This window comes from Rhinopithecus roxellana, chromosome 21, assembly GCF_007565055.1.
Source record: "Rhinopithecus roxellana isolate Shanxi Qingling chromosome 21, ASM756505v1, whole genome shotgun sequence".
NCBI classification, from domain to species: Eukaryota; Metazoa; Chordata; class Mammalia; order Primates; family Cercopithecidae; genus Rhinopithecus; species Rhinopithecus roxellana.
Window position 1 is genome coordinate 28,063,815 of NC_044569.1, and position 25,188 is coordinate 28,089,002.

The window sequence follows — 25,188 nt, forward strand, 5'->3', positions numbered from 1 at the left end:
AGCTCATGCTACAACTAGCAGACTGAGATTTTCAAGCAGCAATGATAATTATGCTAATAAATAAAGGAAAATATATGTGTAAAAAGTTAAAAGATAAGAAATTTCAGTAGAAAGATAGAAATTATTTTTAAAAATCAAATACAAATTATGTTTCTTAAAAATGGGATATTTAAAGTTAAAAATTATTGAGTGGGTTTAATAGTAGAATGAGGAAGCCAGGCGCAGTGGCTCAGGCCTGTAATCCCAGCACCCTTGGAGGCTGAGGAGGGCAGATCACGAGGTCAGGAGTGCGAGACCAACCTAACCAACTTGGTGAAACCACATCTCTACTAAAAATACAAAAATTAGCCAGGCACGGTGGCTTGCCTGTAATCCCAGATACTCAGGAGGCTGAGGCAGGAGAATCACTTGAACCCGGGAGGCGGAGGTTGCAGTGAGGCGAGATCACGCCACTGCACTCCAGCCTGGGCAACAGAATGAGACTTCGCCTCAAAAAAAAAAAAAAAAAAAAAAAAAAGTAGTATGAGGCGGAAGAAACAGTGTCAGTGAACCCCAGATAAATTAATAAACAACTTCTAATATGAAAAAAAAGGGGGGGGAGAAAAAGAGATTTAAAAAATCTATCTTTTCTCCAAATATTCTCTATAGGATAACTTTATGTGATTGTTACCTTAAACCAAGTATAATAGATAATATCTGGCCATTTCCCCTAAATATAATTAAATATTGGAGCAGGCCTTTGAAAGGTAAATAAAAATTAAAGGATTATCCAAAATAAAGAATTCCAAATCTTAAGAAATAAAAAGTGGACAAAATAAATAAACAGTCTAGAAAATGGGACAAAAATAATTCTTGATACAATTACAAGGGCAGTTTAATAACATTTTAAAAGTTTGACAACATAGAAGATTTTGGAGAATGTAAAGCATTGAAACTATCATCCACTATTCTTGTGCATATAAATAGACACAGTCATTTTGAAAAACAATCAATTTGGAAATATGAAGTCAACTAAAATATTCAAATGCATATATACACACACATATATATGTACATACACACATACAATTATAGGTATATATTTATATACCTTAAAGAAATTCTGGCATTTGGGGCCTTAGTAAATAGAAACAATATCATTAATTAAAAAAGTTAAAACATAAAAAATATCTATTAACAGAATAAAAAATAAATTTTGATTAAATTATGGAGAGGAATTTATACATGAATTAACTATAGCTACAGAGTTTCTTGTGAATCTCTCAAAACAACAGAGTAAAGCAAGATGCAGAAGAATAAATGCATTAGGCTGTCAATCACAAAAATGTGGTATGCAAAATAATACCATGCATATTGTTTTTGGGGGATACAGGCAGCATAGTAAAAATATAACAACATGGAAATTATTACCATAAGTACAATATTAAAGAAGGCAACATTTACTTTCAGTGAAATATATATATATCTGAAGTATATGTTAAAGAATTTTGACAAATATACATATTCATGTAACTGTCTCTGTAATGTAATATAAAATATTTCCATTATGCCATATTTTCTACTGTCTTTACCCTGTCAATTTTCACCTCTTTGTATAACGATTTATTTCCATAAACAAAATAAAAATCAGTTTTTCTTATACTTTTCGTGTACTTTATATAATGGAAATTTATAGTATCCACCCACTTAGACTGCCTTTTTTCACTCAACATATTATTTTACATTTTGAAGGGTGTTTATATATACATAAATACATATATATACATAAATATTAGTATATATATACTGATACTGATACATACTTATGTATATATAAGTATACATACTTATACATAAGTATATTATACATAAGTAAATATATGTTATATAAATATACTTATGTATATTTATTCATATATACTGATACTAATATATACTGATATATACTTATGTATACATATATATATACTTATATATACTGACATATATATATCAATAACTCATTGTTTCTGTGTTGCTGTATAGGAATCCACTGCACAAGTATACTGCATTTAAAAATGTATTGTATTTGCTTGTTAATACACATTTATTTGATGTTCCATTCAATAGTATGAATAAAAGTTCTGTGTACATCTTTGTAGAACTCATTTTTGGCACATTTTTGCATTTCTTTTTGATACAGACCTGAGAGAAAAGCTGTATCATAAAATAATACAATAGTCCATTCTTATCTGCAGTGTTGCTTTTCATGGTTTCAGTTATCCACAAACATGGTCCAAAATGAATAATACCAGAAGTGCACAATTTATAAGTTTTAAATTTATGACATTCTGATAAACATGATGAAATGACCACTGTACATATCTGTCCTTCCCTGCATGAGAATTATCCTTTTGTTCAGCATTTTCAGACTGTGTGTGTTACCTGGCCATTAATCACTTACTAGTGATAAAAAGCTAGTATTCTTGGTTGTCAGATGGACTGACACACTATTGTAGTGCTTGTGTTCAAGTGACCCTCATTTTACTTGGTAATGACCCCCAAAGTAAAAGACCAGTGATGCTGGAATATTGCTATAACTGTTCTCTTTTATTATTTTTTATTATTTATCTCTTAATAGGCCAAAGTTATAAACCAAACTTTATTACATATACATATGTATAGGAAAAAGATAAACAGTGTATGTAGAGTTGGGTGATAGCTGTGGTTTCAGGCATCCACTGTGGGCCTTGAAACATATTCCTGGCAGATAAGTGAAGTTGACTGTAGTGTGTTTACTAGCATTAGAAAATTCCAGTTTACTATACCCTAGAACAAATGGACTTAATAGATATTAACAGACCATTTACCAAATAACTACAGAATATACATTCTATTCATTAGCATATGGAACATTCTCCAAAACACTATATGATCTATTGAGACAAAACAAGTCTCAATAAATTTAAGACAATTGAAATCATATCAAGTACTCTCACTGACCACAGTGGAACAAAATTGGAAATTAACTCCAAAAGGAACCTTCAAAACCATGAAAATACAAGAAAAATAAGCCACTCTTGAATGATCCCTGGGTCAACAAAGAAATCAAGAAAGAAATTTAAAAATTATTTGAACTGAATGATAATAGTGACACAACCTATGAACACCTCTGGGATACAACAAAGATAGTGCTAAGAGAAAATTTCAAAGCCTTCAATGCCTACATCAAAATGTCTGAAAGAGCACAAATAGACAATCTAAGGTCATACCTCAAGGTACTAGAGAAACAAGAACAAACCAAACTCAGACACAGCAAAAGAAAAGAAATAACCAAGATCAGAGCACAACTAAATGAAATTGAAGCAAATAACAACAACAAAAAATACAAAAGACAAATGAAATAAAAAGCTGGTTCTTTGAAAAGATAAAATTAATAGACCATTATCAAAATTAACCAAGAAGAGAAGAGGTAAGATGCAAACAAGCTCAAATTAGAAACAAAACGGGAGATATTACAACTGACATCACAGAAATACAAAAGATCATTCAAGGCTACTATGAATACCTCTACACACATAAACTAGAAAACCTAGAGGAGATGGACAAATTCCTGGAAATATACAACCCTCCTAGCTTAAACCAGAAAGAATTAGAATCCCTGAACAGACCAATGACTATCAGCAAGATTGAAATGGTAATTAAAAAAACAAAATGTCAACAAAAACAAGTCCAAGACCAGATGGACTCACAGCTGAATTCTATCAGACATTCAAAGAAGAATTGGTACCAATCCCATTGACACTATACCACAAGATAGAGAAAGATAGAATCCTCCCTAAGTTATTCTATGAAGCCAGCATAACCCTAATGCCAAAACCAGGAAAAGACATAACAACAAAAGAAAACTACAGAACAATCACCCTGATGAACATAGATGTAAAAATCCTTAACAAAATACTAGCTAACCAAATCCAACAACATATCAAAAAGATAATCCATCATGATCAAGTGGGTTTCATACCAGGGATGCAGGGATGATTTAACATACACAAGTCAATAACTGTCATACACCACATAAACAAAATTAAAAACAAAAATCACATGATCATCTCAATAGATGCAGAAAAGGATTTGAAAAAATCCAGCTTTCCTTAATGGTTAAAACCTTTAGCAAAATCGGCATACAAGGTACATACCTCAATGCAATAAAAGCCATTTATGACAAACCCACAGCCAACATAATATTGAATGGGGGAAAGTTGAAAGTATTCCCTCTGAGAACTGGAACAAGACAAGGATGCCCACTCTCACCACTTCTATTCAACACAGTACTGGATACCAGAGCAATCAGACAAGAGAAAGAAATAAAGGGCATCCAAATTGGTAAAGAGAAAGTCAAACTGTTGCTCTTTGCTGATGATATGATCAAATACCTAGAAAACCCTAAAGACTCCTCCAAAAAGCTCCTGATTATGAATGATAATCCAGAAGATTATCATGATAAATGAATCCAGAAGATTCATGATAAATGAATCCAGAAGAGTTTCAGGATACAAAATTAATGCACACATATCGGCAGCTCTGCTACACACCAACAACAACCAAGCTGAGAATCAAAACAAGAACTCGATCCCTTTTACAATAGCTGCAAAAAATAAAATAAAATAAAATGAAATGAAATACTTAGGAATATACTTAACCAAGGAGGTAAAAGACCTCTACAAGGGAAACTACAAAACACTACTGAAAGAAATCACAGACAACACAAACAAATGGAAACACATCCCATGTTCATGAATTGGTAGAATCAGTATTATGAAATTGACCATATTGACAACAGCAATCTACAGATTCAATACAATTCCCATTAAAATACCACCATAATTCTTCACAGAACTAGAAAACACAATCCTAAAATTCACATGGAACCAAAGAAAGAACCTGCACATTCAAACCAACCCTAAGCAAAATACAAATCTGGAGGCATCACATTACCTGTAAGGCATAGTCACCAAAATGGCATGTTACTAGTATAAAAACGGGCATATAGATCAATGCAACAGAATGGAGGACCCAGAAATAAAGCCAAATACGTACTGCCAACTTATCTTCAACAAAGAAAACAAAAACATAAAGTAGATAAACGAAACCCTCTTCAACAAATGGTGCTGAGATAATTGGCAAGCCACGTGTAGAAGAATGAAACTGGATCCTCACCTTATATAAAATCAACTCAAGATGGATCAAAGACTTACATCTAAGACCTGCAACCATAAAGATTCCAGAAGATAACATCAGAATACCCTTTCTAGACATTGGCTTAGACAAAGATTTCATGACCAAGAACCCAAAAGTAAATGCAACAGAAACAATGATAAATAAGTGGGAATTAATTAAACTAAAAAGTTTCTGCACAGCAAAATAAACAATCAGCAGAGTAAACAAACAAACCACAGAGTGGGAGAATATCTTCACAATCTATGCATCCAACAAAGGGCCAATATCCAGAACCTACAAGGAACTCAAACAAATTAGCAAGAAAAAGACAAACAATCCCATCAAAAAATGGGCTAAGGATATGAATAGACAATTCTCAAAAGAAGATATACAAATGGCCAACAAACATATGAAGAGATACTCAACATCACTAATGATCCTGGAAATGCAAATCAAAACCACAGTTCGATACCACCTTATTCCTTCAAGAATGGCCATAATTTAAAAATAAAAAATAAATAAATAAATAATAGATGTTGGCAGGTGTCCAATAAATAGGGAACACTTTTACACTGTTGGTGGGAATGTAAACTAGTAAAATCACTATGGAAACCAGTGTGGAGCTTCCTTAAAGAACTAAAAATAGAACTACCATTTGATTCAGCAATCTCACTACTGGGTATATACCCAGAGGAAAATAAGTCATTATATGAAAAAGATACTTGCAAATGCATGCTTATCGCAGCACAATTCACAATTGCAAAAACATAGAACCAGCCCAAATGCCCATCAATCAGTAAGTGGATAAATAAATTGTGGTATATATGTATTCCATGGAGTACTACTCAGCCATAAAAAGAGACAAAATAATGACATTTGCAGCAACCTGGATGGAAATAGAGACCATTATTCTAAGTGAATTAACTCAGGAATGGAAAATCAAACAACATATATTTTCACTTATAAATTTCTCATTGAGAAACTCTTTTTGACCAAAAAAAAGTAAAATAAAAAGGAGATCCTAATTACTAAAAGAAGAAATGAATGAGCTGCCTTTGCCTTTGACATTACAGAAATAAAAATAATTATAAAAGAATACAATGAACCAAGTTATACAGAAACAACCTAGCTGAACACATCCAAACTTTTAAAAAACAGAAGAAAACAGGAACACATCTGGACTCATTCTACGATGTCAATATTATCCAGACACTGAAATCAAGACATCAAAAGAATAGACAACTGCATAACAGTATCTCTTAGGAATATCAATGTAAAAATTTTCAAAAAAAAAAAAAAAAACCAAAAACTAGAAAACTGCATCTTGCAACATATGAAAAGGATTAGCTGTCATGAGCAGCTAAAATTTAACTCAGTAAAGAAAAGTTGTTTTCACATACAAAAATCAGCCAATGAAACACACCATAACAGTAACCTATATACCAAAAACATTATTGTCTTAATAAACACAGAAAAGCATTTAGCAAAGATCAACAGATTTCATAATGAAAACACTTAACAAACTAGGACAAGAAAGGGATATGAATTAGCTTCCCCAAATTATTTTGATGGCAGCCCCTATGACCCAATGTCCTCTTGTTTTCCTTTCAAAGTATTATCTACTGCATACCTCTATTTTTTCCCCCATTTCTCCTTTTTCTCTCACCTTCTCTTCCTTTTTGTTCCTTAACAGTGAGGATTTCAGAAGTTGTCACCTACTTTGTTATGCTTTTATTTCCAGAGAATTTATCTAGACTCAGTTTTTAAATCCATATTTATGCCAAATGAATTCCAGACCTATATTTACCTTCTTGTCCTCTCACTAAAGCAGCATTTTTAATTCTCTCACTGCTAATTGAGAATTTAATAATTGTCTTAAAATTAACACTCCATAAAAGAAGTTCTACTCTGAATGTTCCTGTCCTGTTTTATAAAATCACCAAATTGTGTTTCAGAATTAAGCACCCTCTTGGCTTTGTTTCTGCAGTAATTTCAAATATTGAATAGCCACAAATTTCTAAAATAATTTCATTGAAACTGTAAAATAATTTGGTTCTGTGAATAGACTTCAAGAAAAATTAAGATTCTGAGATATTCAGTAGACCTCCCTTAATCACAAAGTATACACTGAAGACTCTTAGTAGATGTTGGAAATTGAAGCTAGTACTCTACATAGCTTCTAGTTGAAGCTAGTACTTTACATAACCTACATAGGTTAGGTTTTTTCTATATTTACATAACAATAGCAAAGTTTAATATATTAGGCACAGTAAGAGGATAATAATAACTAATAATAAAATAGAGTAATTATAGCAATATGTGACCATCATTATTCTTGGGCTTTGGGGCAAATTAAAACTTATGAATTATTTCTGGAATTTTCTATTTAATGCTTTACAACTGTGGAGGACTGCAAATAACAGAAACCAGGGGAAATGAAACCTCTGATAAGGGGGGCTACTCTATCTGATAAAATTCGTACATAAAAACATGGAAAAACTTTAGACAAAGAAAATAAGACTATCAATGTGATAATTACTTAAATACTTTTATTTATCTTTTTAAGTCTTCCCTAGAATTGTTTACACTTCTTTGCTTGCAAACAAATTAACCACCTAAAGTTCTGTGCATTAATTCAAATGTGCAATCTTTTCTCTAGTTATTTTACTGAACTCAAAGTCCTAGAATATGTGGGCACAATGATTCTTATAGTATCACTGTATCTTCATTGGTTATAATTTATACTTGACAAATGAGATATATATTCATTGCTTTAGGCATCCTAAATAATAGAAGGCATGTTCTGCCTTAATTTTGACTTCAAGTTTCATTTCTCATGTGTCAGAGCATTGAGAGAATTACCCGGAAATTTGCAGATATTTCTGTTTCTCTGTGCACATTTATATAAAAGATGGGGTGCCATACTATGCTTGTTTATTCCATTTTAGAACTCACACAATTCAGAGAACAGTTATTTTCACAAATTGGTAAATTTTCAGAAATTAAAAATAAGTAAAAATCAATGTTTGATCTCACAATATAACACTTGTAAAATAAATTTAATTGCTCTTATCACTATTGGTGTATTTTGCTTTAAAACTATTTAGTCACTATAGGAAGCAAATTATAGTTATTGAATATTTAGGTTTACACAGGGCATGCTTCTTTTTCTTAATTTCTACAGTGTTCACTGGATGGCTCATCTCCATTTGTTTGAATATGAATCCATTTCACAGAAAGTGAGCAGCACTCTATCTGGGGTGAATTCATTTTGTGATCTTTAACATTTCCATTTCTTCAAAATGAGCCAACATCTGCTCTTCTGAAGATCCAGGTGTGTAATAACTCACCTGATATCTACTTTTGTTGCCAGGATAGCAGCACATTTTAATGAAGTCAACAAATCCAAATGTCAAATTGTAGATGAAATTGCAAAATGTAGCACTCAACGCCTCAAAATAGCTCCACTCCTGTTGCATAAGACACATAGATGGAAACTTATAATTCTTTATGGCAAAACCCAAACACAGCCCAACTACAGAAGCTATCTGTTTACTAAATAATTGACAGCATTTAATTTTCAAACTCTATTAGGACAAAAAAGTTTCTTTCATGTTAAACCAATTAATTAGAATTGCATGTAGAATAACACATTTTTGTTAAAAATAATAAAAAAGCCAGGCACAGTGGCCCAAGTCTACAGTTCTAGTCCTTTGAGAGACCAAGGCAGGAGGATTATCTGAGGCCAGGAGTTGGAGACAAGTCTAGGCATAACAGCAAGACCCAGTCTCTACAAATAAAACAAAATAAAATAAGACTAGCCAGAACTAGTGCCACATGCCTGTAAGCCTAGCTACTTAGGAGACTGGGGTGAGAGGATTTCTTGAGCCTAGGAGTTGAAGGTTACAGTGAGTTATGATTGCAGCAGTGCATTCTAGCCTGGTCAACAGAGCAAGACCCTGTCACTAAAAAAAAAATTTAAATTTGTGCACTATATATATCATTGAAAATGATCCAAACTAAGTTATACTTTGTCATTTCTATGATGTTATATGCATATATTATTGATATACATAATCATAAAACAAATTTCAGGCCTCCACCCTGATTACTTCCTGGCTTTCTATATAACCTGTCTACGCTCCGGGCTTCACCCATACTCCAGCAAAACTGCCTCCCTCTGTGATATAAATACACTGAGATTTTGATGGTGTTCACACCTTTACTTCACCATTTTCCTCTGAATGTTGTTTCTATTAATCTTTGTAAAACTAGCAAGTCCTTGTCATTTAAATCTTACTGTTAAGTGTCACATCACATCCCAAGGGGCTTTCTTTGACCTCTTAGTGGCTCCACTGAGTCTTTGTAGCATTTATCACTCTCACTTTTTTTTTACTTCCTATTCCTAGTTTACTTCTGTCTCCCATATAAGTACTACAATTACCAAACTTTTCTCTATCTTACAGCTGTGTTGCAATGTCCTGCACAATATTTGACACATTTATTTTCTATATTCTTAGCAGAGGAGAGTTCATGCAAGATTGTATGGGTTCTTCTAAAGAAATTAAAGACTGCAACAAGGACACAGTGAAGTTTACAGTAAATATGACAACCATGACCTTTATCAAGACATTTTCTATGGTTAGAACATTCTCATAATTCAGCTCTCAGTTCAAGAAAGTTCTTTACTAACTATCACATTCAAACAGATTCACTCTTACTATTCTTTGTTGTAGCACACTATTTATTTCCTGCATGATATTGATAGTGGCAAGAGGCAGACCTAGGCAGATAGGGGCAGGTGCCAAGTGAAACTCCACCTTCAAGTCAAACACAGTTTAAAATCTAGCTGCAAGTCCCAGGTAAATCCACAGACCAGACTGAGAACCTGTCTTCCCACTTGGCATGGTTTCTTCTGGTTGATCCTCACCTTTCACCATTTTACATATACTTACTATTTCCTAATTCGTTTTCTACACTGCTGTGTCCACCTTTGAGTGACGCCTTTGCTTTAACCTTTCTTTACATACCCACAAACCAATCAGCATTCACGTCCCTATTTTGAGCACATAAAAGACCTAGACTCAGCCACACTTGGAGAGAAACCACCCAACTGCAAGGATGGGGGACCAGTCCCCACATTCCCTATCTGCTGAGAGCTGTTCCATTGCTCAAAAACAGTCTTCTTTGCCTTTATAAGAAGGCATGGAAATGTAAATTTTTGCCTAGTTTAGAGAGTTAAAGGACTAGGTTAAAATTAAATAAGATAAAGCTAAAGGTTTAAACAAGTTGTAGAAGGTTTGTAAAAAAACTTGTAAAAGAAATTCCGGGTGTGAGCACATTAACTGAATTCAGAAGGTTATTACGTGGTTTTTCTGTAAATTGAACATTGGAATAAAAGCACAACAAGCTTCTTTTAAGGAATTAATCTACTCTAATAAAATTTGTGAAGTTTCATAAGAATCTCACCTCATAGTCAAACTGGTTAAGATTGGACAGAATTGCCTATAAGGTTTTATTTTTAAAAATTGGATTGCTTTTAATGGTGGACTAATGCAAGGGTGAAATTTGGTTTCTTTCCCATGAATAATTTTTTTTTATGTAATACTAAAGGTAAATGAAAGATTTTTGTTTTCCTTGTGAATACACTACTGAAAAAAGAGACATTGTTTGGAAAGCTAGGTCTTTCCTCTTAATGAGTGAAGATTTCTTGCCTTTTTAAAAATTTTTGAGTCATTTTTGCTAAATAAATGACTTACGGTAATCTGGAATTCTATTTAAGCCTCTTAACAAATTTACCAGGCTTCCTAAAATAAAATTTCAGCTTCAAAAATTGTCTTTTCCAATCCCTGACTTTTGGATGTCACAAAGTGCTCCTGGAGCATACAAAACAGAGGCAAACAGGATTATTTGACATGTTAATTACATGGCATTGCCAAGATGAAAATAAGGTTTACTATTCCTGAGTTTATATTTTAGTGAATATTATTAATATATGTACTAACATTGTATGAGATTTCTAAAATTCTAATGTCTGAATATATGCTCTCAATCATAAGTAAGGTTATTTTGGTAAGAGACTAAACCACAGAAATAACCAAATCTTTTTGTCAATCATGTTTTTAACTGTAACTACCTTGGACATTTTGTCATTCACAGACAATTGTTGTCTTGCTTTGATCCTCATTGAGATGGTTTATAAACAGCTATAGGACTTTGATGGGTACTCTCAAAAACTCACGTTTCTGATAACTTTGGAGATTGTGACTTTGGAATAGAGGAAAAACACACAGGACAAATGAAGAGCCAAAATGTTCATGAATATCAAGCAGAACAAGAGATAATGGAATGGACTGAACTTATAGAAAAATAAAGTAATCCTTTTTAACTTTTTGCTTAAAACATTGCTGATCCTTTATTTTTCAAAGTCAGGAAACCTTTATATTGAGTTCATTACAGCTTTTAACAATTGAGTAAGGTATACTTCTGTGAACAAGATTTGGAGCATATTTATTTCTCTCTGCCTGGTTTCTCCAAATTTGGAAGCTATTTGTGAATATTCTTAAATTACGGCAATAAAATTATTTGCATATGTGCAGTAAGAATCTATTTTTAAATTTTATTTCATTTTTGCAGCAAGATACTATTGTAGAAATTAGTAGTTTTACCTAAGCTTTGGCTGGAAGGCTGGAAGGGTGTGCTTCCCTTTCAGGAAGCAAGCCTCACTTCTTAAGAGCCAATAAAAGCCCTTTAGGAAAACTGTCATCATACCTCGTCTACACAGTCCCTGTACAGATTTCCTAACATGTGATAAGTAGAGATTGTCACTTTCTCACTAGGCCCAGGTGCCCCAAGTTCTCTTGGATCATCAAGAAAAAAGAAATGTTTCCGACTCATAGGTATTTGAGGGTACAAACCCATGACTGGGCTGGGCTTTAAAAAATCTTATGTGAGATTCCAGTGGTGTTCCATCAAAGCCAATTTTTTAAAAACCTATGTGAAAATAATTATTCCTTGATGCTCTTTATGTAAATAATCAGGTCAAGGATAAGACTAAAGTTTATTTTGCAAACACCTCAGGCCTATCATGATTTGTTTTTAAGAAAAATGAACACCAGAGAGAGAAAAATTACATTTCAAAATTTATCATAAATGTGTCATTAAAATCTAGTCTCATTAGCATTTTTAAAGTTTTTGTCTGCATTTTACACTAACCTTAATTATTCCTGTGAACCAACCAGTGATTTCTGGCTGCAGCTTGGAAGGAACAAAAGGGATGTCTAATGTGAAAATCTGGATTAATATTCTAATTCTGGGCAATTATCTTGCAAATTCTGCCAAGTGATGAGGATAAACCCATAACCTGGAGATTACTAGGGAATTATTTAGGAAAATAAGACCAAAGAAGCTGACGAAAGCAAAGCTCCAGGCGCCCAAGTCTTAGCAGGTATAACTATAGCCACCCATTATTTGGGTATGCTGGCAGCCTCAGGATTTTTGAACTGTCCTTACCCCCTTGTCCCACGTTAATCCATATTTTCTAATTACTCGGTTTGTCTCTTCTAGCATTCAGGACATCAAATTCAAATGGTCATGCAACCAGAGCTTTGAATGATGGCTCCCTTTTACCAGGGACCCTTAGATAGGCCTCCAAGGGAGATCTGACTGCCGTCTTCCCAAACAGTGTCCCCTGTTATCAAGAAGCAGTTAAGATCGGTCATGATCCTTATCCTGATGGCTGTTAGGTGTACCTCTTCAGAGGAGGGAATTGATAGCAGCAGGAGGCAGGCAAATGCCCAGGCAGATAGGGTCGGGTCCCAGGTGAAACCCCAACTTCAAGCAGAAGACAGTTTAAAGCCTGGCTAAAAGACCCGGGTAAATCCATGGACCAGATTGAGAACCTGTCTTCCCGTTTGGTACACTTTCCTCTGATCCCTACCCTTCACCTATTTTCCATATACCTACCCTTTCCTAGTTGGTTTTCTACACTGCTGTGCCCACCTTTGAGTGATGCCTTTGCTTTATCCTTTCTTTGCATGCTCGCAAACCAAACAGCAGACGCTCCCTATTCTAAGCCTTTAAACATGTACAGTTAAAAGCCCTGAACTCAGCCATGCTAGGAGAGAAATCACTTGACTGTGGGGGTGGGGAATCACCTCCTGCATCCCCTCTCCACTGACAGCTGTTCTGTTGCTCAATAAAATTATTCTCCCTCTATCCTCACCCTTCAACTGTCAGTGTATCCTCATTCTTCTTGGATGCGGGACAGGAGTTTGGGAACCACTGAATGCGGGTACAAGTTATAGCACAGGCAGGTTGAGTGGGTGGGACACCTCCAGTGGCCAAGCAAGGCCCAGGCGGGATGGTGTTGCTGGTCTTTGAGATCCTGTGTTTGCAAAATGACCTAGAAAAATCCTGTATCAGTATTAGGTTATAGAAATATTTTATTAGCTTATTAACTATTTTTTTGCTTCTACCGTTATAATAAATAGTCCATGAGGGCAGTGATCCTGTGTCTTTTGTTCACCATTGTATATTTTGCTGCCTAATCCAGTGTCTGGTACGTGGTGCTTAAAATATTGGCTGAATGAGTAGATAATGAATTTAATGTATATTTTACAGCTTCTTTCTAATAAGCTTGGTGACCATTCCAATATGCGTAAGGGCAAAAGATAAAAAATTAAAAGATGATTTCCATTTTGGGGCAATTCAGGGCAAATGGCTAGAGGAAAGTATCATTTATTAAGAAAAATGGATGAGAGATGAAGGACGGATCAGCAGAGGCAGAGGAATATGGATGGAAAGGGGGTGAAGACATGTTATATATAATATTTTTGGAAGTTATAAGTTGTCCTAAGATAACCCAAGCAGGTAGTTGGATTTATAGGCTAGAAAGTCAGTAGAAAGGTCTGGGCTATGGGGTTTTTTTTGTTTGTGTATTATGAGCATTTAGCAGATGCTTAGGGCCATGAAAGTATATGAAAGCACATAGAAAAAATATAAATATTAGAAATAGAAAAAAAAAACCCAGGATTTTCCCCCGTGATTTCTAAAATTTAGAGGTTCTTGGGAAGACCTTGAGCTTTCTAAGTGACAGAAAACAAATGGTTTATGAAGTGAGAAAAATACAAAGCAGGAAGAAGTGCTCACTACTTTTTAAAATAGTAGTAAGAGGACTGATGATACATAGCATTGATCTGACATATATATGAAAGATATTCAATCACACTTAATTAAACTTGGCCTGTGTGTATTTTCTCTATATTGGTTATGAAAATTAAAGAAATATTCTGGAATCAATTACAGCTAATTAATAATATAACCTTAGGCGAATTACTCTGGCTAGTCCAGGGCCACACAAATAGCAAGCTTTCCATTCTATTTGATTAATTAACTTCCCTAGATGTCAGTTTCTTCATCCACTAAAATGAGATATTCAGGTGATCACAACGACTTCCTCAAGTTTTCTACTGCACATTCCAAAGGGAAATTATTTTGAACTACTCAACTTAAAGGTTATTTTAAATGATGTTTTCTTCTTTAGTTTATTCCAACATGTTCCAACACGTACACCTTACTTACTTTTTTTTTTTTTTTTTACAGGATAAACTTTGTAAGAATTCAGCTGTGGTTATGTTGCAAACAGTTTCCCAGTTTTCACCAACATGTACAATCAAAAGTAGAATACAGAAAGGGAATTTAGACGTATAGTAAGTAAGTAAATGAAGGAAAATAATAATGAGTTACAAGTATTTTTTGCTTGATCATTTGTCCAAATTCTAGAAGGGCAATTAAATGCAGAAGAGAAACAAACTGGCATAATTGTTCCATAATCTTTATGAGTATTTGAAAGGGCATCTGAATCCACTGTTAACAACAAATTGTTATGGATTTTTTTTCCTTGTGCAGTTAATGAGGTCTCCATGAAGAGTTTATATTACTTCTGAACTTTACAAAAAAAAAAAAAAAATAATAACTGCAAGTAGATCTTGAGAGTCACTGATAAAGACAAATAATTATATTTAACTTTCAAGCCAAGTTTCAGATTATTCAATTTACTTCAGTGATAACAAAGTTACTCAATACTACTGATTCTTAGACGAGCAAAAAGCCTCCCTCAAGTTTTCCTAATCTTATAAAATACCGTTTTATGTACACTGGAGTAGCAAAGATGAATGAATAATTAAAAATTCACTTTCATATAATAAAGCATTCATTTAGTAAGCACAGGAAAATATTTAGGACCAACTTAGAAAACAGGATCTGGTTTTCTATTTCACTTATTTCATCTTTTTTCCAAAAATATGTTTGTATTTTTTTAACCCATCACCTCAAGCAAAAAAAAAAAAATCCAATTTTTTAAGTTATTTTTAAATGCACAATGAAATTACTATTGAGTATAGTCACTCTGTTGTGCTATCAAATGCTAGATATTATTTGTTCTTTCTATTTCTTGAACCCAATAACCATCCCCATTCCCCCAACCCTATTCTGTATTTTCACGTACCTCAGTTTTAAAACTTATACCTCAAATTTCTGTTTTCTCAATCTTTATTTTTATAAGCTACTAATATACTAAATTGACCAAGATATGTAGTGCTTTTGTATAATTCTGTGAAACAAAAAAAAATAGTAAAAGGCATTATGAAAACATTTGTTTCAGTAAATTAATTGGAAAAAAAGTATATTTTTAAACAAAAAAGTGTTATGTCAAGTTTTATTGAAAATTTTACCTTAATAAAATTAAGGTTTATATTAAACTAACTTGGAAAATGTAGATTAAACAGAACAATAGTAGTCAGGAAACACAGAAGACCAGCCATTGAGATTAATTATTGCCAGGTAAAGATGAACAGTACAGCGAAAAGGCACTTCATTTTTTGAACCTCAGCTTCCTTGCCTCCCTAAAACACAACAGAAATATTTGTGCTGTCTAATTCAGAGGGGCTATTATGATCTAATGTAATAGTGGTTTTGACTGGTAGATAAAATACTCTTCTAAATCAAGGTAACAAAATAGTCCGTGGCTGAAATTGTGGGCTTTGGAGTTAGGATAACCATGCATGGTTCTGAAATCAAGTGCCTGCTCCCTGGAGAGGATAAGCTACTGCCTCTCTCCAAAGTTCATTTTAAAAAATCTATAAAACATAGACATAATATCTAACCCAGAAGATTATTGTGATTATTGAATAAGAGCAGCAGTCATCATTATCTCAGGCTCCATGCATGGAAACTATTAATGGAAGAGTTTGTATTATTCTATGTCTCTGAATTCTGTGTTCCAGAGCACATCTCTGAATATAACTCACACAAAAAGTGAAAGCAAAGAGATAATTTAGAAATGTGCATGGTATAAGAAAAAAATAACAGGTTACAAAAATGTCTTTTGTTTTATTATTCACCCCAAACCTGAAAGAATAACTGAAAGTAAAAGTGCATTGAAAACTAATTATAAAGTTTTATTTTTAGTGGCCTCAACACAGTAAGGTACAAAAATGGGGTGTTTATACTTTTCCTAATGAATGATATCAAGGGTATTTTTAAAATCTCCATCATCTTAATCTTTGCAGGATGGGGTGAGGCAGAGGATGCAAAGATACCAAGTAATAAATTTTCAGCTTGTATAATAATTTATATAATAATATTGCATATTTTGAATATAATTAAAGTCTCAGTGCCTATAAAGTTCAAAGTTCCTATCTCTAATAATTCCAGCAGACCCTCTGCACAGCTGCTGAGATCTGCCTACAGGAGGAATGACTTGTTAATTCTGAACCTTTCATCTTACCCTTTCCCAGGTTGTCGCATGTACCCAGGATGCCAGCAGAGGTGAGGTTGGGAGATGTGTGCTTATTAGGAATGGCCCAGGTTTGCATGAACAACAAAAGCACATAAAATAAATAGAGAAAAGGCCAAAGACACAGTCTGAGGGCATTTCCCAACCTGTCTACCAGGTTCAATATAATTTTTAAGTACTGGTATTAAGATGCTGTTACAAGTTGAATTATGCCTCCCTCCCCATGCATATTTTGGAATCTTAACTCCCTGTATCTCGGAATGCAGCCTCATTTGATGATAGGCTCTTTACATAGAAAATAAAGATAAATGAGGTCATTGGGGTGGGTCCTAACCAAATTGACTGATGTTTTAATAAAAAGGAGAGGTTTGAACACAGAGACATGCAGAGACAGAAGACAATATGAAGAGACATAGGAGAACATGGCCATCCACAAGCCAAGGAAAGAGGCCTGGATCATGTCTTTCCCTCACAGCCCTCAGAAGGAACCAACCCTGCTGACACCTGGATTTTGAACTTCCAGCCTTCAAAGCTGTGAGAAAATAAAGTTCTGTGGTTCAGCCAGTCAGCCTATGGTACTTAGTTACAGCATACACAGAAAACAAACACAGACTTCAACCCGGAGGTAGTGAATATACATCTCTATGATAGGGGTACAGAAATTTATATTTAAGAAAGTATTTTTTATAATACTGAGATGAAGCATGGTGTTCCCAATCCTGCCCCAAATTTAGTATTAAAGGAAGTGAGAGGTGGTGAATGATAGGTATAAAGCAGACCAAACAGAAGCCATTAGAGAGGTAAAGTAGAACCAAAGATGGAAAGAATCGAGAAAACTAAGAGAAAGAGTTTGAAGAAAAGGGTAGAGGTTAAAAATATAAAATCTATAAAACCATCCATTTTTTAAGAAAGAAAAGAGCAGATAAGGTAAATTGGCTTTTACCATTAGGAAATAGCAACAGCAGCTTCCAGTTGCTAAGAATGCTGGAAATTCCTGACTATAATGCATCTCTTCTATATTTGTTTATTGTGCAATTTTTTAAACTTAAATCCACAGTTGAATACAAATGGATAATATAGAATACCAATGCATTTAGATACATTAACTAACTAATAATTATATATTTACGATGTTTAATCACAAGTCCCATGTCGGGGGAGTGAAGACAAACAAATACATTAGTGGGAGAAGAAATGGCTCCAAATGCTGACAATTTGTTTTTGAATCCAGCATATTTGGAAAACGTTTTAAATATCAACTAAACAATTTTCTTTCATAAAAAAAGAATCACGCTGTTTTGAAGAAGCTAAGAATAAAACATCACTCTGATATGCTAAGGTTACGAAGTTCCCTCCAGAGCAGAGGAAACAAGAAGGTAGAAAAACTAAAAAGCGAGTTGAAAAGGAATTCACATTTGTAAAGTTTCAGAAACTGGTAGAATAACTTTTTTAAAAAAATGACATTTTAAAATGAACTTGTAAAAAAGATCAGTAAAGAAGGTCAACCTCATCTGTGCTATTCTTTTTGACATCCTTTATTATGAATTTTATTATTTAAATACTTTATACTGGTAGGTGTTTCAGATATTACATCACTGACGCAAAACATTCATAAAATTAAATATTTACAGAGAGAGACTTTGTGTGTGTGTGTGTGTGTGTGTGCGTGTGTGCGTGTTCTTTTTGCTGAGATATAAAATGAAGTCCAAGGCAGACACAGAACTAATTGTAGAGTAATTTGAAATCAGATTATGCATTTTATAAAGTTTACTAAGTAAATTAGGTATTTGGTAATTATGTAGGCCAGATTAAGAAGAGAGGGTGCAGGAGAAAATATAGAAGGTTTAAGAATTATAACACATTAAAATGAAGAGCAGAGCTTCTGACATCATTGTGAAACCATTCAGAAAAAATAAAAGAATATAAATTTGTAATGCTACAGGAAGACTTTAGTTAAATATTGTAACAAAAGTTAAGCATGTATAAGTTTTGGAAAGAAAGAAAGGAAGAAAGGAAGGAAGCAGGGGGAAGGAGGGAGGGAAGGAGGCAGGGAGGGAAGGAAGGAGGGAGGGAGGGAGGGAGCAAGGAAGGGAGGGAGGAAGGAAGGAAGGGAGGGAGGGAGGGAGGAAGTCAGGAAGGAAGGAAGGGAGAGGAGGTGGGAGGGAGGGAGGGAGGGATGTTAGTTTCTGTTCACTGGTTCTGTTTAAAATGATTTCATTTTTTGAGTAGGTTCCAATCTCTCCTCATACAGATGCTTCATTGAACACCTTGGGCAATTCATATTTCTGGAGTTTGGCAAGATGAAGAAGATAATGATAGAGGGAGGAGAGCTCTTTTCCCCTCTAAATCCTTAATTCCCCCTCTTAACATTCTAACTACAAGATTCTACATGATCAACTGATTAAAGTGAGCCTTTCACCAACTAAAAACATAATCTTGTGGGGGGAAACAAGCCCAGAATGAATAAATAAATGCTCTCCTGAGGATAAATGGTTACTGGGGTGCCTAAGGCATACAGGGTGCTGAATTCAGAACTGTTAAAGCCTCTGCTGAGGTAATCAGGGACTACTTCTGTAGGACTAGTTTTATTAATGAAGCACTCATTAAATGCTTTCTGCTTAGGTGATTTGTATGTTGCACATTAGTTTTAAACATTTACTATATAAACATACTTTTGGAAACAGATTAACTTAAAGTTTCCATAAAGCATTGGAAGCAAGTTAAATACATTTAAGTAATAATAATATTTATATCCCACTTTCCAAACAGAGTAAGAGGTCGTCCTCATATTTTTCAAACTTTCTCCCTTTCCTTTCAATTAACATTTTTAAGCTGTATTATTGACTATTTTTACATGATTTTAAGAGAATCCCATTTAATATCTAATTCAATAATTATACTATTATAATATTCTGAGAGTAAAAGTATTACACTTAGAAACAAAAATTAAATAGATTAGAGAAAAATAGCGACTTTTCTTTGTTGTCTACTTTGGCTAACTAAGTTAGAAGTCAATTTCAAAATATAGTGTATTTGGGGAAACAACCATGCCTTAACATTGGTTGAATATCTAGCGTGAGATCAGGTTCTCTGGTAGCAAACTGTTGTATTTAAAAACTGTATGTGTTTCAATCATGTACTTAATAAAGGGTGAGTTCATAATTCAGTCTAAGGGATCTCACATATTCTCATCTTTTCCAGTGACTAACGTAAGGCTACTTTGTACCGGTTAAATAGAAGAACTATAGGCATTTCCTCAATGTTAATATTGGAATATTGACCTGGGTCATTCAGCAGCATTTTATCACTGTTTTGCAATCAGTATGGCTGTTGACTTCAGTGTCTGAGCAAAGCAAAACAAAAACTTACAACCTTGTTGCTTAATTTGTTACTATTCCCAAAACATTATAGAGATAGCAACATGCATTTACAATGTTTCATTTTTAAAAGGTATGAAAAATATGATATTAGACTTTCTGAAGTGCTAGAATCAAGAAAATGCAAGAACCAGGAAAATAAATGAAACCGTTAGATTCATATGGTATGTGTATATCTTTTGTGAGGAATTTTGTTCTAAAGAACATGTGGATGTAAACAATCTGTTTCCTAAGCTGTTCACCTGAAGAATCATGGCTCCAGGCACAAATAGACAGATAAATGCTTATTTTCTCAACCATTGTAACTGAGGAGTTAAGCGTGCAGGCATATATACTTCTAATTGTAGTAAGTTTTTATTAAAAGAATGTAATTTAACTAAAACTTCTCTTTTTGTATATTATATATTTTCCAGACTAATTGAAAGAATCTGAATTACTGGGTAATATTAACAATAATTTTCTTATAATTTTAGAGTTTATAATACAGTTTAAATTATATGACTGATGCAGTGCTTCATTTACAGCTATTTCTCTAAAATGTTATTTGGTTAAGTTTCTAGGATATATTATTTTTATCTTAAATAGAAAGTTAATATAAAAAAACTATTAATTGATTTTTTAAGACCTCATTCTAATTTCACATAGTAAAATTGTCTCTTCCTCCTGAAAAAATAGCATAACTGTCCATTCAAAGTCTCATATTGTAGTGATTACATATCCACCTCAAATAACAAAGTAAACAGTTTACATTTGAAATGTAGTGAGGTAATAGGAAGTTAAAGTGTTTTACAATTTTAACATTATTAAGATTGGGAAGACTAAGATGTTCATAGAAATAAAAAGGAGAAGTCCCAGAAGTGTGCAAGCCTAGAACAACTGCCCCATTCTAGGTCCTAGCCTCACTGTCATGGCAGACCCAGAAAACCTCAGGCTAAGAAGCCATCAACCACTCCTCAGTTACTCTATAGACCCTATCGTATGAGCAAAGCATCTTGAAATCAACAGAATGCATTTATATATGTAACACACTCAAGAGGACATCTGTATTTCACATGTTTGCATAAGTTTGAGATTCACTGTCTAGACCACTGTCAATTACAATTTATTTTGGAAGTGTTCTAAAGGTGCATTGTCAAACACGGTAAGTACTAGCAGCATGGGCTACTGAGTGCTCGAGATGTGACTGCGGAGCTATCTTTATTCATGTTATTTGCATAACTTCAGTGACCTTGTTCACTTACTGGCTAGAAGTCATGAACAACAATCAGCAGAAACTAAAAACTGTAGAATCTGACCTGAAAATTCTATAGATATGAGATTTATAAACTATAGAAGATATAATTAGTATGCTTAGTTTTTAAAGTAAAAAGGGAGATTAAGCATATGAAGAAAAATTAAGATATCTGAAAATGTACTAAATTTCTATCAATAAAAACTATTAAGCTGAAATTTGTATTACGGCTGGGCATGGTGGCTCATGCCCGTAATCCCAGCATTTTGGGAGGCCAAGGTGTGTAGATCAACTGAGGTCAGGAGTTCAAAAGCAGCCTGGCCAACATGGTGTAACCCTGTCTCTATTAAAAATACAAAATTAACCAGGTGTGGTGGCACATGCCTGTAGTCCCAGCTACTCAGGAGGTTGACAAAGGAGAATTGCTTGAGCCTGGGAGGTGGAGCCATCACCCTCAGAAAACTAACACAGGTACAGAAAAATCAAACATCACATGTTCTCACTTATAAGTGGGAGCTGAACAATGGGAACACATGGACACAGGGAGGGGAACAACACACACTGGGACCTGTTTTGGGGTGGGGGGAAGGAGAACATCAGGATATATAGCTAATGCATGTGGGGCTTAACACTTAGGTGATGGATTGATAGGTGCAGCAAACCACCATGGTACATTTTTACCTGTGTGACAAAACTGCATGTCCTCCACATAGATTGTGGAACTTTAAATTAATTTATGAAGATATCAAAGAGCCTAAATAAATGAAAATATACATCCTGTTCTTGAATGTATCTGCAACTTACAAGAAATGCTATTCCAATCTAATTCTTATTAGGGTTTGTGTGTTTGTGTGTCTGTGTTTATACACCAATAATAAACTACCTGTAAAGGAAATTAAGAAAAACAATTACATTTACAATATCCGAAAATGAATAAAATATATAGCAATAAACTTAACAAGGAGGTAAAATACTTCTACAGTGAAAACATTAAAACACTGATGAGGAAGATTATAATGAACATGGATAAATAAAAAGACAGCTCATGTCCATGAGTTGAAAGAATTAATATTACTATTATTATTATTATTATTATTTTTGAGACGGAGTCTCGCTCTGTGGCCCAGGCTGGAGTGCAGTGGCGCAATCTCGGCTCACTGCAAGCTCCGCCTCCTGGGTTTACGCCATTCTCCTGCCTCAGCCTCCTGAGTAGCTGGGACTACAGGCGCCCGCCACCACGCATGGCTAATTTTTTGTATTTTTAGTAGAGACGGGGTTTCACCGCGTTAGCCAGGATGGTCTCGATCTCCTGACCTCGTGATCCGCCCGCCTCAGCCTCCCAAAGTGCTGGGATTACAGGCGTGAGCCACCACGCCCGGCCAATATTATTGAATAATATTATTCAAAGTGATCTACAGGATTCAATGCAATTCCTATCCAAATCCCACTGGCATTTCTTACAGAAAAAAAAAAAAAAAAAAAAAAAAAAAATCCCAAAATTTTATATAGAACTCCAAAATCCTTGATAGCCAAAACAATTTTGAGTAAGAACAAAGCTGAGGGTATCAACACACTGTGATTTCAAAATGCATTGCAAAACTGCCATGCTTAAAACAATATGGTACTGTCTTAATAACAGACATAGACCAATAGAACAGAATAGAGAGCCCAGAAATAAACTGATGCATGTATGAGCAATTGATCTTTAACAAGAGTGTAAAGAATACATAATGGAGAAAGAACAGTCTCTTCAATAAATGCTGTTGGGAAAACTGGATATTCACATGGAAAGAAAGGAAAGAAATTGGACCCCTTTCTTACATCATACACAAAAATTAACTTAAAATAGATTAAAGGTATAAACCTAAGACCTGAAGTCATAAAAGTCCTTCAAGAAAACGTAAGGAAAACCTGCTTGACATTATTCATAATAACTTATTGGATGTAACCCAGAAACACAGTCAGCAAAAGCAAAAGTAGACAAGATCTCAAACTCAGAAATTTTTGTACAACTAAAGAATTATTGACAAAATGTAAAAGTAACCAACTAAATGGGAGAAAATATTAGTAAGCCATATATCTGTTAAAGGGTTAATATAAAAATACTTATCAAACACTTGCAAGTCAATAACAAAAAAACCCTAGCTTTTAAAAATGAGCAAAGGAACCAAATAGACATTTCTCTAATGAAGACAACATATGGCCAACAGGGATACGGAAGGGTGGTCAATATCACGAATCATCATGGAAGTGCATATCAAAACTATAGCGAGATATCATCTCAAACCTTTAGGATGGCTGTTATTCAATAAAATGAAATAAAAACAGCAATTTTGTCAAGGATGTGGAAAAGGGAAACTCTTTTATACTGTTGGTAGAAATGTAAATTAGTGCAGCCACTATGGAAAACAATGTGAAAGTGCTTCAAAAAGTTAAAATAGAACTATTGTATGCTACAAACATCCCACGACTGGGTAGATAGACAAAGAAATTAAAATTGGAATCTCAAAGAATATATGTTTTCCCACATTAATTACAGCAATAGTCACAATAGCCAAGATACGGAAGTGACCTAAATGTCTAGCTACAGATGACTGGATAAAGAAATTGTGTTACGTGCATACAATGGAATCTAATTCCACTTAATACAAGACAAAAAGCTTGCTTTTTGTAACAACATAGACAAATCTGTAGGACATTATGCTAAGTGAAATAAGTCGGGGCATAAGGACAAGTACCACACAATACTATTTGTATAAGGAATCTAAGGTGGCTAAACGTACAGAAATAGGATAGAATGGTGGTTGTCAGTGTCCGCGAGGAGGGGAAAATGGGAAGTGTTGATGAAAGGGTTTCAAGTTTCAGTATGCAAGATAAGTAAGTTCTGGAGAGCTAATACACAGCATAGTGTCTGTAGTTAACAATGGCTATATTGTATACTTAAAAGCGTGCTAAGAGGGTAGTTCTTACACTAAGTGTTCCTAATAATAAAAGTAAGAAGAGACTAAAAATACTGCTAAGAAGCTTTTAGCAGTGAGGTACATGTGGTACATACACATCAGGTTGTGGTAATGGCATCATGAGTGTGTGTCGATTTTCAAACTCATCAAGTTGTATACATTAAATATGTACAGCTTTTTGTATGTTAATCATAATCTTTAACATTGGTTTGCAAAACTTGCTGGGTGTTTATTAATTTTCAAATTGCTCTCAAAGATTTATTTCTGCAATATTTTGGGTCACTAACTTATCCTTGAATTTAATTTCTTAATGAAGAAGCAATAATACACATCTTTCTTTTAAAAATTTAAACTCATCTTTGGTGATAAAGGGTTTTAAATAATATTTATTCTTATGTTTTTCAAAGTTACACAACAAAAAAATAAAAGAAATGAGAACAACTTGCAAGATTTCTGCTCAGCCACAAAATTTTTTTAAACTCTTACAATTTGAAATTCATAAAAATACAATAAATTCTGGGTTAGATTTCACTGACTGATTCATTAATTATCTACTGTGTCACTATGCTAGTAAGCATATTATGTATTTAAAATTTCTCTTCACACCAACATATGTTCATTGTGTGCAGTTTCTGTAAAAGCCAG